At 36.3% G+C, this 19,110-nt stretch overlaps 1 long non-coding RNA gene across 1 annotated transcript in view; it reads right to left on the bottom strand.

Annotated features, from left to right (window-relative positions):
* The window catches only part of LOC115340827, a 64,893-nt gene that overhangs the window by 40,972 nt on the left and 4,811 nt on the right, over window positions 1-19,110 (bottom strand). The window contains exon 3 of the long non-coding RNA XR_003923197.1: window positions 13,060-13,165. This is a non-coding gene — a long non-coding RNA (uncharacterized LOC115340827). The remainder of the gene's footprint in view (window positions 1-13,059; window positions 13,166-19,110) is intronic.

Genomic DNA, 19,110 nt, shown 5'->3' with positions numbered 1-19,110 from the left:
ATTGACCAGGATGTAACTAAAGGTATGGGAACTGAGCATGATGTCAATGGTATAGAATAAGGGGTGGATACTGTCCTGGTTTCAGCTGGGATAGAGTTAACTGTCTTCCTAGTAGCTGGTACGGTGCTATGTTTTGAGTTCAGTATGTGAAGAATGCTGATAACACCGATGTTTTCAGTTGTTGCTAAGCAGTGTTTAGACTAATGTCAAGGATTTTTCAGCTTCTCATGCCCAGCCAGCGAGAAAGCTGGAGGGGCACAAGAAGTTGGCACAGGACACAGCCAGGGCAGCTGACCCAAAGTGGCCAACAGGGTATTCCATACCATGTGACGTCCCATCTAGTATAGGAACTGGGGGGAGTGGGGGCAGGGATTCGCCGCTGGGGGACTAGCTGGGTGCCGGTTGGCAGGTGGTGAGCAATTGCACTGCGCATCATTTGTACATTCCAATCCTTTTATTATTGCTGTTGTCATTTTATTAGTGTTATCATTATCATTATTAGTTTCTTCTTTTCTGTTCTGTTAAACTGTTCTTATCTCAACCCGTGGGTTTTGCTTCTTTTCTCGATTTTCTCCCCCATCCCACTGGGTGCGGGGGGAGTGAGTGAGCAGCTGTGTGGTGCTTAGTTGCTGGCTGGGGTTAAACCACGACAAGCAGGGAAATTTAAAATGCACTGGGAATTCCAAATGTATTCTGTGGCTGCTTATTTAACCTCTGCTGCCCAGAGAATGCAGTGGCTAGAGCCATCTGCCTATACAAATTTCTACGTATGTACATATACACTAGTGACAGTGTGTTTACAGTTTACAAAGTGACTTTTGATCAAGACCAAAGAGAAAAAGGATGTGGAAATAGGAATGCTTGTCTATTGCTTGAGCACTCCAGAATCAAGCATTAGATATCTTAGTAATAAGGAATAAAGGGCACATTACATGCAGCACAAGGACTAACTTGTCTCTTTTTTTATGTCTTTATCTTAGATCTATTTATAATTTATGTTGTTACTTCTGTTTGTTTATTCTATGCAAGGGGGTTCAGTCAGTTTTTGTCAAGCATTAGCTTTCTTTATACACCATTTCAAATCATTCACAAGACAGACATTTTAACTCTCACTGAAATACAAGTCAGCTTGTGAATGCAAAGCCCCAAAATGTTTTGGGGTCTCTTTATAATATTTGGTATACATTGATTTGACTAGATATTTTTAAATTTCTTTCTTAACTCTTAAACTTCAGCAAAACATACTGTATCTGAAAGGTTCCACAACTAGGAACACTATAGGATAAATGGCAAATAATGGGAAGCAATTTACCTTACCTACACTAGTATATTTGAGAGAAATAGCAAATAATTACAGTGAGAAAGTGGTGTGAAAGGTAGTGAGTTTGTTACTTACAGCTGCTTGTACCTATTTCACAGCAGTTATCAGTTGGTGAACCAATTATTTATTCCCCAAGAGACTTTTGCCTGCCTTGGTACTTATTGTCTCTGACCACAGAGACTTGGCATGCACACGTGATACAAAGTTGACATGACAGGACACAAATTTATGTATAAATATTTGCTACGTAAAGGCATGCACACTTAATGTACTCTGTTCAGTATATAGTAACTAGTCCCTCAGTGTCTTCTCATAACCTTTTCTCTCCAGGCTAGTTTCCTACACAAGTGTCCTCCTAAAAGTCTCATGTTGGCTGAGGTTGCAACAAACCTAGTGGCACATTTCTCCAAGAATGCATACTGTCCTTGCAAAATTTTTCATACTATGAAAAAGTAACAAACCAAACAGGATTTGGACACCTTTGTTGAAGCTGTAACATTTTCGTCTTGACTATGGCGGACATGTTTACAGCATAAACTCTTTCTGTTCACTTCATCTATTTACAGACAGGCAGGCAGGTACCCGCTTTGTGTGTCTTTGGGGGTAAAATCCCAGATGCTTAGGGGATCTACAGTGACTCACCTAATGACAGATTCCACCTAACTTAGCTCCATTCAGTCTTCCTCTGTTTAGGCCAGCCCAAACTTGTCTTCATCAGCAGATAGTTCCAGTTTCACAGTTAGATATCCAGTCAATAAATTTTTTATGTGTAATATAAAATACATTTCTGTGTACCTTCTGCTACGGATGTTGCATAATCTCCATAAAATCCTGGGGTGGATTTGCACTAGTTCATTTTTTTCACTGTTGTAAATTAACATCTGTTTTTTCTAAGTGCAACTTCTAGGCCAGTACGGCCAATAATATAGTAGACACAGTTAATCTCTGAGGCTGTCAGGCTGTTTACCATTGTTGCAGTGTGATACCATGGTACTTACCATCACAGCAGGCACTAATACTCTTGAGCAGAGGAAGTGGGGGGCTAGATACTGGTGGTGATTTGGCAGGATGCTTTCAGTGAGGTCATTAGCTCTGGAATTTATTTCACTGTAACTCCTTTTTAACTTGACGTTGACAAGATTACCAAAAGCTTTCTCTTTGTTTTTGGTGGGGCTTGGGGTTTGGTTTGGGTTTTTTTGTTTTGTTTTGTTTTTTTTTAGCAGAATTTTTTGTGCAGTTACAGAACACTTCAGACTGAAAGAGTGACTACTTCGGACTTGACTGATGGTCTGAGAAGACCTTTATACGCCAGTGTAACAAAATTTCATTTTTTCTTTTAGTATAAACTGGATATATTTTAAAAAATAAAAATAGGTGCATGTGCTGGTTTTGGCTGAGAAGATAGAGTTAATTTTCTTCACAGTAGCTAGTATGGGGCTGTGTTTTGGATTTGTGCTGAGAACAGTGCTGATAACACAGGGATGTGTTCGCTGTTGCTGAGCAGTGCTTACCCAGAGCCAAGGGCTGTTCTGCTTCTCAGCCCACCCCACCAGCGAGGAGGCTGGGGGGCACAAGGAGTTGGGAGGGGACACAGCTGGGACAGCTGACCCCAACTGACCCAAGGGATATCCCAGACCATATGGCATCAGGCTCAGCATATAAAGCTGGGGGAAGAAGAAGGCGGCCAGGGGGGATGTTTGGAGTGATGGCATTTGTCTTCCCAACTCACTGTTAGGTGTGATGGAGCCCTGCTTTCCTGGAGATGGCTGAACACCTACCTGCCCATGGGAAGTGGGGAACGGATTCCTTATTTTGTTTTGCTTTGCTTTGCTTGCATGCATGGCTTCTGCTTTACCTATTAAACTGTCTTTATTTGAGCCCATGAGTTTTCTCAGTTTTACTTTTCTGATTCTCTCCCCCATCCCACTGGGAGTGGGGGGAGCGAGCGGTTGTGTGGGGCTTAGTTGCTGGCTGGGGTTAAACCACAACAGTGCACTTTAACAGTGCTATGAAGAGACATGTCAAACATAGGTCAGCTGAAATACAAAACACTTTCCCTGGGATATTAATGTACAGATTTTCACTAACATGATAAACACATGTCTACTGCCATGACTATAAAATATCAGATATATTTTAACTTAAACTGACAGTACCAAGTTAAGTTTTTTTGTTCTGAATCCTGTTATTTCTGCTGCTCCAAGATAGGGAAAAGATGGAAAGAAAAAACAACTAAATATTTTTCTAAATGTGTCCATATTTTGCAAGCTTCATCTATTAAAACTGAACTGGAAAGCCACAACTGTGTGTGAATTCTTCTCCCAGGAGGGTATTGAATGAAAAAAATTATAAGATTTCATAATGTTTTCAACAATGGTGACGAAATACGGCTTTGACTCAAAGTTTTTTGGTTGTTTTTTGTTGTTGTTTTCTTGCTCAATCCAGTCTACAAAGGGTATTATTGGAAACATATTTTATTTTAAATGACTGTTTTAAGTTGATGAAAATAGTTAAAATAAACCCAAATTTTTAACACTCTGTAATGTTTGTTGGAAACTATTAACAAGTTGTGAGTCTTGTAAGGATTTTAAAATGCTTCAAGAATAGCCTAATACATGGCAGGCATCAACACAATCTCAGCCAGTCAACACAATCTCAGACTAGAATATTCCTATCCATGTGCCACAGAATATTGCAGAGGCAACAAAGACAATCATAAAAAGAAAAATCCACTTTGAGCTGGAGATAAAATAACTTTTTCATATAAAAAGAGCATAAAATCCAGTGAACTGAACACCTTAAATGCCACTAGCACAATGCATTCAAATACTTCATGTGGTAGTTTAAAATCTGTCTTCAAACAGCATGGTTGTTGCATGTCTAATAAAAGTAAAATATATTTCAATGAAGAGATTATCTTTGAACTGACAGAAATATCCTCCAGACCTAAAATGATAGAATGAGCTCTAGGAAATCCTAAGGAATAAAGGAAACTAAAAAACTTAGCACTGATCTCATTCCAAGCTCTCCATGATTCAGTTCAGGGAAAGAATTGTAGCACCCAATCTGCTTCAGTGCCTTAACTGATTTGAGTGTGCCTAACTCCTTAGCTATTGCCTTTTTCTCTCTTGTAATGCCCATTTCAGCTTTCTTTGAAATGAGAAAAAGCCAGAGCAATAATAGGGAATTGGGGAAGAGAGACCTGGGAGCTGTTCCTCAGTGAGTACAGATAGAAGTTTGGCAGGAAAAGCAAACATCATAGTGGAAATTACAAGGCAATCATGTGTCCTTGCTAACCTGAAGCAGCTGAGTTAGTCCATTGGTATGAGACTTTACATTTAACCTTAGAACATGAGATTTGACAATAGATGGTTATTTCTTGCAAAATGTTAATTGTTTATTACATATATACATTGTTATTTTGTGTTGAGACTAATTTGAGCTGCAGTGATGGCAATTTGCACACTACTCTTGAAGTTTTTACTAAATATAACCTTTTTAAAAAATTATTTATAGGCACAAGTTCTGAAATCATATGATCTAAACCCAGGCTAACTCTCCTAGGAGTCCATCATTGGTACTTCCAAGCAGGCATACAGTATCTAGAAACAAGGGCGAAAAGCAGAGAGCAAATATCTGTCTTCCCATATACTTCCATATACTTAGATAGCTGACTCTGCACAGTCTTACAGATGTTAAAACTGTATTATACAAATATATGGACTTTACATACTGCGATAACTATCAATTACAACAGTCTGAATTCAACTGCAAGCTCAGGGAATTACTGGCTATTGCTGGAGTAAGGAAGGCTATACTAAGAAAAGAATTACCCTCCATGTTCCCCATTTATAATATTCTTTTCCTAAGCATTTGCTTCTACTGACTGCTATCAGAGACACTGCTGTGGGATGGATGGGGCTCTGTCTGGCTCATTTGCCAAGTACTGCAGTCAGGACAAAGCGGTTATTCTGCTCTAAACACACTATTAACAGCCTGCCATCTCTCTGTGACTGAAACCTTACCTCTGTCTTTTAAAAGGGTAAAAAAACCCAACAAAACCACAACAGGAGAATATAGAGTAAAGTTGTCAAAAGCCACCTAATAAACCCACTGGGCTGCAAAGAGTTCTGGTACTTTATATAATACTTCTAATACTTTATACTTCCCAAGGGAAGAAAATAGAATTAGTCTAGGCAAAGGCAGCATTAATTAAATAAAAACTCATTAAAACCAGGAATTAGCTACAGGTATTATCTTGGATTGGCTAAATTACAGAGATGAATACAATAACATTAAGTAATTTGTAGTGAAATGTATATTCGCTTGTGATGTTTTTATTTGTTTAGTGTATGGATGCACATATCAAGTTCCCCGTTTCTCTCTCAGAAACTTTTCAGAATATCATACTACCAATGGTAAATATAAAAATAAAAATATTTTCAAAAAATGTCTAACTTTCCCTGTGCTTCCTGGCAGTTGTGGGGCCCTGTGCTTAGGGCAGTTCCATCATGTGAAGCTCACTACAGCTGGTGTAGGATGTCTGGCTCTGAGAAAACAGGTATCCTAAATGTCGAGTGGCCACAGGGAAAAGTTAGAGATCAGTCTTCCACTCATCAGAAAGGTTCCCCCAAACACTGGAGAAAAAAAACTGGTTGCTGCTGGAAAATAATGGGAAAAATAAGGAGAATTAGGAAAGAAATCTATAATTTTCTTGACTGATTTACCATCTTGGCTTTAATGTGGGAAAAAAAAAACAAACAAACTAACAAACAAAAAAACCCAAACAAAACCCCAAAAGACAGGTTTTGATTTAAACTGTTTTTAAAAGTTCAGCTTTTCCCAAATCCATGGACATAGGCATGGATCACTGTGTAAATTAGCCTTAACAGCCACTTTGGATCATCCAGATTAGCCAGTCTGTTTATTAAGTTTCCAAAAGGTTGTTTTCCTGTCACTGTTACTCTGATGGCTTGAAGGATGTAAATACCTTCAGTAGCCCCTTCTGGTAAATGTCGAGAAGACCTACACCACCTTGAGACAAACTGACAACTCACCCAGGAAGAGCTCTCTGCTGATAGCTCTTAAGCTACAGGATGCTCACTGGAGGCACCAGTTCTAGTCAGCACCTATATTTTGCAAAATTTGAGGGCAATTCTCTTTAAAAAGACTAAAAAAGTCTTTCTTAGTTAGGATTACTCTAATAATTATGTTTATGTTTGTAAAAATATGGACACCAAAACTATGTCCCTAGGCATCCTAACTGCAAGTGCAGCTTGCATCGGTGAGGTGCAGGACCTCTGGACATAGGGAGTGATGAAGGTCTGTTTTTCTTTTATTATGTTATCTTATGTGTAAAAAATGCTTCAAATAGTAAGTTCCTATGAGGTTCTGAATACTTTGTGTGAATTCTGATGACACTGGTATCTTTATTTTATGTATACACAGAGAGAAAATATTTAGGAAAGAGACCGATATATATTTATATAACTACAAATATGTAGTTTTCCATATATGTATTATATTTATGTAATGTTTTATTAAATGTATTATGTTTATGAAATATTTTAGATTTTAATTTGACACAAATGGAAGTTGTGAGTGATCAGTCTAAACTTGACATATTTTATCTAATATATATTTTTGTAAGAATGTTTTAACTGCATTAATTAATTGTCCAGGGCATACTTCTTCCTGGCTGCACAAATCATTTAGTCAATTGTACCTCACTATTTTAGAATCATACTATTATTGCTAGATATTATTACATTTTAATTTCATATTCATGTACTAAGCTAAAATAATTGTGTCAAATAACATAGATTCTAAATTCAGAAAAATCACATATTTCTTTTTCCTTTTGAATAACAAGTGTGTTTGCTGAAATCATTTTAGGTAACAGGGCAGCTCTTACATATTTTAGTTTGTATCAGCATTTCCACAATTTAATTTGCTTATGTCAAATTAAATTCCACACACAAATTTCCCTGCTTCTGTTTATGAAAAATAAAATGTCTTAATAATGTCAACAGTGGCTTTCTAAAATGTAGGAGAACTGGCAGCACAGCTGAAGAAAATAAATTGGTTTGAGTAGAAGCCCAGTTAAGCCTGAAATCCTACCTCAGAGGCAGTTGCATGGATAGTCTGTCTCAACACTGGAAGCCCTAGTAGCTGCTGAATGAAACTGAAATCTTCTTATTGCTGAAAGCGGTGATCCTACACCAGTGTTTCCAAAATGAAACAGTATAAGACTTTGGTTTTATAAAAAAATCTTGGTTATGCTTTGTTTTGCTTTGGAGTAATTTCCTACTTAAAACTCACATATGAAGTTACTGAAAGTAGTTGAATGAGAACTAGTTTTATAGCCATATGTTATTGTTGTTTAACATTCTGTTACAATCAGGGAATGGAAATTCAGTTTCCAGATGACTCTATGTCCCAAGCACTTTGGAACCAGAAAACTGCAATTTGAGATCCGATGTTCTCTAGCCATGACAACAATTTTCCTCTTGAGAATAATTTCCAGTTGAGTAAGTATAAATCTTGCCCATTTTTCTGGCTTGACTAAATGTTTACCTTCTCATTTTTATCCTGAAATGGGAATTTCCACAAAAAATTGGTGAATCAGAGCTTCTTGATGATGTCTTTGACCTTTATCAGTCATCATATCCTTAAACTGTGACAAAGCAAATGTAGGTGGAAAGTAAGTTTAATTAATTTTTTTCAATACTTCCTCCCACCTCTTTATTTAATGTCTGTTCTAGCATCTTACTATCTGTGTCTTACTGGTAAGTGGCCCCTCTTAATCAGTTTTTAAACACACCTACTATGAAAAGAATCACAATGACTTATTTTTAATTTTATTTTTGTTTTGACTTTTCAGATATATGTATGACATTTCAAATGTATGTGTAAATATGTAGTAACACATACCACTATCATTTTAGTGATGTGTTTTAGCTGAAGAATATATTTTCATTTCAAGTGCAAACAACACACAACACTTAGTAGGATACTTTCTGCGGACTTTTTTCTTATACTTTCTTGGCTCCAACAGTATTCAGATTTCATTGAATCCTATTCAACTATTCAATGAATCAGACTCATTTTGTAATGTTAGAGCTGGAGAACCAAGTCCTTTGAAAAAGAAATCCTGTTATGAAAGAGACTCTGTTTCAAAGGGAGAGGCATACAACATTTCTTGAAGTAGACTGAATACATATATCACAGCTGATTTTTAAGAAATTTACATCAGCAGTAACAGCGAATTTTACATTTAGTTTCTGGAAAGCATACCCTTCCATTATTCAAAGAAGAAAATTGATTTTTGCAAATTATCATTTTCAAAAGAATTTGAGCCATATGTGTTCCTAAGAAAGACACTATTACTGCCATTTATTTTAGTACATTAAAATGGCCATCAGTTTTAATTACATATAAGACAGGTCAGACATCAAGTATTGCATTGTATTAAGCTAATAATATTCTAATTAATTGGCCTTACAATATTTTAATGAAATAGGACTCAGGATTTTCAGAATGAGCTTTTGGTTGTAGTCAGGATTCCTGTGGAAAGCCTGGCTGTGTTGGCTGTTACTGAATATACAGTGCTTTAGCTGTCCATTTTTTAAATCTGCTGTCACTTATTTCTGCTCAGGGTATACTGTTTTTTCATATAGTAGGTGTTAGAGAAAATACAATTTTTAATTTTTATCCACATCTTTGTTCAAACCTGTAAAAGGAGTTCCTACTCTTGATTGTATTTTAATATGCTGTCATACTGATTTTCTAAAACCAAAATCTCAAAAACTGTTTTTCTAGGCATTTTAGGAAATGCATCCCCAACCTAAGTATTAGTTTGGAGCGTTGTTTTGTTCTGTATGTGACTGTGATTCTTCTGAAATGCTTCTGGTTTTTATTGACAAAAACTGAACTTTTCTGGTTTCACCCAACCTTTCTTGATATTATTATTTTATAAGAAATGTAAACAACAAATTATGTCTCTTCTCACTAAAACTTATAATTTGACTGAAAAGCTGGGAAACATTTTTCAATCAAAAATTCAACAGACCTCCATTAAAATTTTGTGTGAGTCATCTGTTTTTACTTCAGTCATAAACATTTTTTTTCCATACATATATTTGTCATAGTGACACAGGGCTTCTACTTGTCATCATAGCATAAACCCCCTCCCCAAGTTTTAGAAGTTTTAGAGATAATGAAGAAATAATAGTTTGTGATGAGCAAATCAAAATTCAAGACTTCACGTTTAAATATATTTAAAAGTCAGGCATTGATAAAACATAAAAATCAAGCACAGTTTAAATATGCAGTATTATGTAGGTAGCCTATGATATTTGGATGGTTTTATGGAGTTTGCAAACTGATGCAAAGAGAGGGAGAAGACAAAAATTGCACCTCATTTTAGACCATATTACCCAAAATGTTAGTTTTGAAAGGGAAGTTGATATAATACATTTTTGCATTTTCATTGCCCGTTCTCTCCTCCATGCTCCAACTTTCCACTCCTGCAGTTGTAGGTTGGTAAGGATACTTTGAAACAGTCATGTGACTTCTGAGGTTTTTAAAAACATTTTTAACTTTTGCCATTTGCCTAATCTATTTTACAGAAAGACTGACAAAAAATCTGAGGCAACAGCAAATTCTGGCACAAGACAGATTAATTTCCTAGAGCAGGGAAGAGTGGGGTCTTGTTTTGCCAGCATCAAGCTGAAGCCAGGAAATCAGAGAATTAGGGCATCAGGTCAACCACATAGAACCACACAGAGATTTGTTTGACTATTTTTGCTGCTTTATTTGTGAGTTCACAAAGTAAACTGCAAGCTAGCAAACTACTATCCCACAAAATGATCCCTAATCCATGCAGCTCATTTGCATTAGTGCACTTTAACACAGCTTCACCTCAAAAACCAGATTCTAGAGCTGTAACCAGGCAATCACAACAGAGGAGGTGACTAGAAAAGGGGAATGGCTTCCAGGGCGCGTGGCGCAGGATGCTGCTGGGAGAGAGGCCGGACTTCTGCCAGAAGCTGGGGACAGGGCACCTGTCACTTCTTATCTTGTATACCAGTTGTCCCTGCACAGCTGCCTGGCTTTTATATCATTTACCCTTCGGCGATGCTTTTGCAAATGTTGTGGTTTTCTTTCTTGGAAACCCTAGCCACACCTTGCTTTCCTCATGTTCTGCCAGAGCCCACACCTGGAGAACCCAGAACCAGAGATGAAGATTTCTCCATCTCCTGAACACTTCTCAAGCTAATCCCTAGGTGTGCCAGGGGCTGGAGAGATCACTGACATGAATTCAAGAGGACAGACCTCTAAGTATAACTCTACCTTTTATAAAAATAAACACAAATTGTCTGTGCAATTTTCCTTCCTACACACTTCATTTTTTAACTTTTCATTGAAGTTTTGAATTAGAAGTCACATTCTCCATTGGATTTCCAGTGCTGGTACACATTCATTTCTGTACATCTGGACACAGGGATTGTTACTGGGACAACCCTGATTTCATGGTTTAGGAGTCCAAAGGCTTAAAACTTTTCAGCCATCTGGAAATTTCTTCTGAAGTTTGACATTTTCTTCAAGTTTGTGAAACCGTATCATCTCCTAAGTGCTTTGTGTGTGTGTGCGCATGCATGTGTGTCTAGAACTGCTATATAAGCAGAGGCTGCTTGCCTCAACTGTGAGTTTTTGCTTCTGGAAATGTGGTAAAATGTGAATGCAATAGCTACTTTTGGGTCACAGTCCTAGGTCATATTATCAGAGAAAGGTGCTACGAGAAAGAGAAAATGATGGCAATGTCTGCTCTGGGGACAGTACGCTCCGGTGGGCAAGCGCTGCCTGTGAGGCCTGAGGTGTATTTCTCCCTGCTCTACCTTGCTCATGACTCATAATGAAAAAGGAACATTTAGCATTTTGCTTGTTAGCCTCGAGCTGGGTACTGTTAAAAAAAAAATCCATTCTAAGCACAATTAATTCCCTTAAAAACTTATTACGGCACAGAAACAAATGTCCGTTAAATAGTGACTTTAATGATCATTAGTTGAAGGAGACTATTTCTAAATATCTTTATGATTAGAAGAAATATAAATGGCTGGGGCTGGGGAGAGATATGAAATAATAGGAAAGAGAACAAATTCTCTTTTTCACTTATTGAATTAAAGCTTAACAAAGTAATGCCAAGTCATGTCCAGAGTTCAGACTTCTTCTGGGACTCTAAACATTTTACAGAAAAGGTTTGTAGTTCCAGGCTAAATGAACAGCATAATTAGTCACAAGTCAACACACTATGAAATGCCACTGCAGAACAATTTTTTTGAAGATTCTGAAGGTGAAGTAGTTTTGAAACAGTACATTAATATTTATTTCTTTTCCTCAAATCTTTTTTTTTGTTGTTTTGTTGTTTGTTGTTTTCAAAATGTGGATTTAACATGGTAATAGTACTGCCACTTTTGTATTACTACTGAGGAAAGATTTATTCTCTCACAATAAACTCATCTTCTGCTAAGACTTAACTGGACCTAAATGATGACTCTTCTATTTGGTTTTGGATGGTACTTCCAAAAAGTGGGATGGTCTCCTCCATAAAAAGGTGTACAAGGCAATTACATAGGGCTTTACATTAGTTCGCAAACCACTTTTCCTTACAGTTTACACTTACAGAATGAAGGGAGTGCCAACTGCCTTGAATATTTTTTACTAAAAATATTAAGTAAGATTTTCTGATTCACTTGGAAGGAAACACTGACCTTTTCACCACTGGGAACATTCCATAAGAGAATTTTTTTCTTCTTCAAACTTTGTTCTGAGTATGAGCAAAATACAAGATTATTATGTTTTTTCCAGATCTGCTAGACTGCCTTCTTGTGTTGTCTGAGATAATTTTCCAGTGGTATTTCTACTCATGTTTCCACAAAAAAATGTTTTTGTCTCATTTTTTTCTTAGTTAATGAAAGGCAGTGCAAAGGCAAACTATTTGTACTTGGAGAATAATCTGTGGGGGAATAGTATGCAGGGAATGCTGAGAAAACCTATTTTTTTCGTACTATGTCTAAATTTACATTATTAAAGGGTATGTTATTACCTCATTGCTGAATAATTCTTATTGAGAGGAAAAGAAAATTATATGTAAGCTTAGTTTTCTTAACCTAAAAGACTGTTTTGCAGAGAAATTTGAGACTTTACTTATGCAGAATAAGGAGGGTTTAGGGGTCTATTTTCTGGAACAGGAAGTTTAATCCTGTAGGTTCTTTGAAAACTACCTCCTAGTCCACTGGAATCTGGGAACAGTACGAAGAAGAAGAAAAACACATAAGGATCGTGCTAATCTATTTTTAAACTCATAATCATATCCGATAAGAAGATTCTTGTTTGTTACTTTATATTAGTATACCAAACGCATATAGTGCAAGTATTATTAATATTTCAGGTATGGTTCATAGATGGTATAAATCACCACAGGTATATTGCTATGCTGAAATTCAGATTGTTTAACAGCAGAAGAGGATATCCTTATTCCTGATGGGTTTTTCCTTGTAGCTTGTTTTACTACTCTTTACTAATATTTTCTTTTCAGTATGTTCTGCCAAAATATTCTCAAGGTTTTGTTGCAGATTGATTTTCCCATCTCTTAAAAATAATTCACATTCTCATCTGCTGAAGTCCAATAATAGCAATACAGAAATACTTGGTTTTAAACTCTGTTACAAAAGTACGTGCAAGTCTGAAACAAGAATCGAGCATCTTTGCTCCCTTGTTCAATGACTAACATATTCATCATCAGGTTGAGCTTGAATGAAAATATTTAAGTTTTGTCTTTTCCTGTAAAAACACAAACAGAAAATAATGATTTTGCAAAAAAAATGCAATTCCCAGTAGGAAAAGACCATGCTATAAGAAAACTCCCAAATTTCCTTGAATATTTATCTCAGGTTGTGAATTTAACATTGAATCCTCCTTTCTTGTTTGTTGGTTTTGTGCTTTTTAAGGATCTTTAATCATTTAACCTTCAGTATAATTTGTGTTATAGGTTTTACTACATATAGTCACAGATTACAAAAATGAACTTAGATTGGGTTGAACTATTTCTTGCATAAAACGTGCTACTCTGTACCTGCAGATCTTTGGGCCTATTTAGTCTCTACCACTGTCCACTGAATTTTCTCCTTCCACCTTATTCTCTTGTCTAAATACACTCCACTTTCTCACCATAAAGCTACAGTTTAAGAGAATCTATGCAAACCTACACAGCCTCCAAAATCCTATACTGAATTTCTAAATAGAACAAATTTTCTTCTCCACTTTCATTTCTGTATACTCTGCTCAGAAGAACTGTGGCCAGCGCTCCATGCTGAAGTTGGCTCTGATTTTCAGTATCTTTCTGTTTCTTTCTACTTATACTTACATGCTGCAAGAACAAAAAGATCCAAGGGATGAAAAGCCTATGAATATTACACAGTTATAAGGTTCCCAAGAAATATTAGATCAATGCTGACATACAGTGATTTCCCGTTACACTGATCTATTGTAACTTCCTAAAATATGCTTAACACTTCATGAATCTTAACCAATTATTCTTTTCACTTCATCTGGATTTCGTTTTCACTTTCTAGTGGTAACTGGGGCTTTCCGGCAGGCACAAATAATTGAATAAACTTTAATTAGAATGCTCCAGGTAGGAATGGTTCTTTAATGATGGCTCAGGAACAGCACCTTTAATCCTACAAAGCACTGTTAAATGTCTGATGAAGCTTTTGTGAGTTTGGGGGAAGGAGGAGGGGAAGAAACGGTGAATATCATATACATATATATTTTTTTTTTTAAATATATATGTATGTATATATATGAATGATCTTAAAACACTGAAGGTATGTTTTTGCTCAAACTTACACATCTCTCCAAAGAAGCAGCTTTCAAACTTATTTTGGGTGTGGCTTACACTCAAAGAAAATCAGGAAGGGGAAACAAGCAAAGTTTTCTATTGCACATACCAGGTTCCCTAGAGAACCTCCATCTCATAATTGAAACATAGATGGTAGGACCCATCTGGCAGATGGGAGGATCAGCTGATTCTTTTGAACTGTGCTCAATACGCTAGTAGGAGTATTGTTTTTCAAGTTTTCTTTTCTCTTTTTTTTTTTTTTCACCCTTCACTATCTTGTGTATTCTCTTTTTTTTTTATCTTACTGGCACAGCCAAGTGAAATGTACTTTAATATTAGTCTTTGACTAGGAAGGATCAAAAGCCTAAACAGTGACAAAAAAAGACGTTTTTTGATATATTATTTATATTTCAGCAAAGAATGCAAAGCTGAAATAGATTATTTACTGAACAGTACTAATCTGTGACAGACTGTCCTCTTCAATAATGCTCAAGCAACCAGTTAAAAATAAAAGATGGTGCACAAAAAACAGTGCAGAGTTTTACTCTCCTAATCTCCCATCTAAATGCCAACAGACATAATTAACATGCTCTGAACAAATGCCAGTTGGCTGTATTTTGCAAACAGGTTTTAAAATACTGAAAGTATAAGGCCTAAGGCATCAGCAGCGTATTTTTAAAGCATCGCATAGAATTAGAATAAGTGCCTTTTTTTTTTCAGTTATGTATTTTGAGCATGTATTTAGCATTTTAAGAATAGAAACACATTTTCCTAATAACTAGATTCACCTAACTTCTTTTCCTCTTAAAATTATCAACCCTTATTTCAAGAGTAAATGTCAATGAAACATCTCTTGAGAACTATTGTTCTTCCATTTGACCTAACATATTTCTGCCTGGTTTTGTTTTTTGGTTTTTTTTTGGTTTGGGTTGTTTTTTGGTTGTTCACCTCAGTTTGGGCAAATGGAAAAAGTAAATACTTTAATGCCCAGAGGAAAAGTGTCCATTAAATAAGAAAGGGGTGCACATGACTTTTTTGAAGGACATTAAATATGCTTGGAAAGAATTTTCAGAATTTTCTATGGAAGAGACTACTCAGCCTGGAGAGAGCAGGCGAAAAAAAATTACTGTATTGTTAGAAAATAACATTGAGATTTTTGCCCTAAACCCATAAATAGAACAAAGTGTTTACTTGCCTTACTTTCAGTCACACACAGCACGAGTTTTATCCTGGAAGTGGGAATAGGGAATACATATGCAAAAAAAGAAAAGGGAAAAAATGCCTAGGTATTAGATATGGTCATTTTCCACACTTTTTTTCTCCTCTAGATTTTAATCCATATTTCCTGTTTAGGTAAATACAATAATAAAGTAGATTGAAACCACCAAATGTGATATTACAGCTGACTTCTTAGTGAAACATTGTTAATACAGCAAATACATTACAGCAATATGTATACATTTGCTGACACAGATAAAATTGTTGGCAGTCTTCACAAACAAGCTAAGGTCTGAATACACCAAAGCAACTGATCCATACAGTGAATGGGTCTTCTCCTTTTCCTAAAGAAAAGGAAAAGCTGAATGATGAATCTCATCAACTCAGCATAACTGACCAATGTTTCTGAAGAAGTGAATTTTTCTTTAGAGACCAAAGGGGGGGGAGGGGGGGGAGGTATGAGCATTTAAGAATAAATTGGAAAAAAAATTTCAATTTCATTGAAAAAATGAATTTTGCTAATAATCTAACCCTGGGAAGGGTCCCAAGTGAACCAAATGCTGAAATGTAGTCACAGGAAAAATAATTGGCAGGAAGTTGAGCTAAGTTAGGTCATCAGTACCAAATACATTTACTTGGGAGTAAAGCTACTCATGGTCTTCAGTGTTCTCAATTTCAGTATATTAGCAAGGAGATTTCTTTTTGTTTCTGTAACTTCTATATGGATAAATAAAGGAGTGTTTGTCAGCAATTAGTCCTTTAAAATATTTTTAAGCAAACAAACACTACGTGACTTTAATCACAAGTAACTCCTGATTAAATGTGATAACTTACTCATAAGCTTTTCTCCTGCTCATATGCAATAGAGCATGGATATAACATATTCTGTTTTATTTCTAATATGCCATTTCTGTTGTCCTTCAGGTCTGGCAAAAAAAAAAAAAAAAAAAAGAGTAAAATGGTCACAATAATATGAAAACAAAATGTCATTGAAGTGTGCCTTACTTCACATGATGAAAGAAATGGAATGAAGGCTGACTGAAATTACTTTTATTATCTCATGATGAATTTTTATTTGGATCCTACAAAACCCCCTAAAAATCAAAACAAAAGACCTGGTCAGTGTAACTTTATTGGTGCCATACTACTTGTTTTAATTCAATTTAAAAAAAATATTTTGTAGGATATAGTCCTATAAAGGGATCTCCCCACTTCTGCTAGGAATAGGAACGTGTCTAGGAATAGCAAGCTACATTAGTACTGCTAAAAGTATCCCCCAGAGAGACATCCCTGATCTTCGAGACTCAGTGATACAAAGCAACTCATGTCCTTGCTCCTCAGCAAGACAGCCATAGCTGCCTGGGGCAGACAGCTATGATCTCATTGCAGAGTTTGTGGTCTGGAGTTACATGGGCTGCTCTCTAAGAGATGTTTTGGGGTTTGTTTTTTTTTTTTTTTTCCAGTTCACAATGTCTGAAATAATGTGTGGCCCTACCAAGGGTAACATTTTAAACCCATGAAGTTTAGGATCTTAGATGGCTTTCCTGACATGTGACATGAAGGTACGTGGCATGAAGGGTACAGCATCTGCTAGGATTTTGAAGGATCGCTTGATATGTAGGCTGCCATACTTTGTGGGATCATGTTTAAAAAAACTGTCAGTATTTCTCCATAAAGAAAACTCTTCCCAGGACTATTTCTATATCAAGTGGAACTCCAAAAAGAGAGCCTATGCACAGACTGACCCACCTGAGGTGTAAATGGCCTGGGGACCAGGACCTGGGAATGAAATAGGAAGCTAACTTATTTTTTTAATTTTAGAAGGGCACATGGACAAGTAGCTTGGATCCACTGTAGCTGCATATCTGGGCTTTATAAGGATTAATATGATTCTAGTAATCAGCAGTTCTCCAAAGTCTAGAGCCTGCTGAAACTATTTTGAAACTGATAAAGATGGAATGTTCTTTAGAGTTTCCCAACTGCTAATTTATTGATATCGTGCTAAAAACAGAGATGACTAAAATATATTAAATCGATGTATATTTCCTCTGCAGGTACTACAGAAAAAGGTTTAAATGGAAAGATAAGAAAAAATGGAGCTAGTCAATTATTTTTTAAATTCTAATTAGTGTGCTCATTATTCTATGTTGGGTAGGAGAAGAAAAGCTTTAAATGGAATTTCTACAGATAGACAAGAAAATGTATTGGAAATTAGATTAAAATATTAACACCTTCTAAAGTTAAAAATAAATTTAGGCATTGTTCTATGTCAAGATAAAAGAACTCAGACCCAAAAGAACATAGGCTAGACTGAAGGTCCCATTTCCCTTGATTCTAGATTTTCAGTACTTTAACCCTTGTTGAACGCACTCCTACCCCTGACTCTTTTGGAAAACAAAGTTCATATTTTTACATGAAGATTTCTGAAGTAACAAAGTCCTGAATATTCAGAATTGCCTCACTCCTGAAAGTGATGAGTAACCCAATATCGAATCCCATGTCTGAGTGCTCCCATGATCTAGACCTTTTGCCTTATGCATTGCTCGATCTGTTAGTTATACACACACAAAGCACCTAGGAAACAATACATTTTCACAATCTAAGACATTTGATATTTTGATGGACTTCAAGAAACTTGCAGATGGCTGGAAAATTTCAAGCATTTAGACTCCTGAAACATGAAATTGGGGTTGTCCCAATAACAATCCCACTGTCCAGATGTATAGAAATGAATGTGCACTGGCACTGGAGAACCAGTGGATAATGTGACTTCTAATTCAAAACTACAATAAAAAGAAAAAAGAAAAAAAAGTTTATAGGAAGGAAAATTGCACAGACAATTTGTGTTTCTTTTTATACAAGTTGCATGGTAATTTTCCCTACGTCAACACAGTAAGACTGTGATAATGGCATTTGAGATGCTGCAGTTGAGCCTTTTTCCTGAGGATATATCAACTTGCAGTCAAGTTGATTGACTGAAAGTACTTTCCATCACCACTCAGCAGGGATTTGGGCAGGATATCCTGGCTCCAAAGGGATAGCCACCCTCTTGGGCTTGATATGCGGTCTTTGAGGTTAGTGTTTCCCCAATGTAATGTTCTCATATCAGGATAAGAAAGTGTTTCCTTGACCAGATGTCAAATTACACTCTCAGCTATTTAAAGTTCAGTGCTCTGCTTTTGTTGTAGATGTAGCAGATGATATGCTCTTATGGATACTTACTCTTACTCAGTAACTAGAATGGGATGAAGCCATGACCTAGTTTGCCGTTAAGGAAGAAACAGCCTTGTAATGTGCATTTTCCTTCAATATGCATATCCACATTCAGTGTGCGTATTCATGTAAGAAGTCCTGAAACTCTTGGACAGTCAGTTTCTGCTTCTCTGTAGCCTACTGTGAAAAAGTCTAGAAGCTTTCACTCATTTTGTGGACAGGAGAATAGCTCGGTGGTGATTTGCAAGTGAAAGGTAAAAAAGGAGCTTTTGTTAATTCCACTAGTATTGGCCATTGGAAGGTGACAGAAAATCAAGAGCATCTGGTGCAAGATTCTGGTTACTTTCTGTAAACAAGTGTGAAATAATTGTATCTGAGAGTCCTCTCTATTAACAGTCATTAGAGTAGGAACTAAATCTGAGGTTTCTCTATTCAAGTGTAAATTTCTTAACTA

This window comes from Aquila chrysaetos, chromosome 4 (genome assembly GCF_900496995.4).
Source record: "Aquila chrysaetos chrysaetos chromosome 4, bAquChr1.4, whole genome shotgun sequence".
Taxonomy (NCBI): domain Eukaryota; kingdom Metazoa; phylum Chordata; class Aves; order Accipitriformes; family Accipitridae; genus Aquila; species Aquila chrysaetos.
This window is presented reverse-complemented; position numbering and strand designations above follow the sequence as displayed.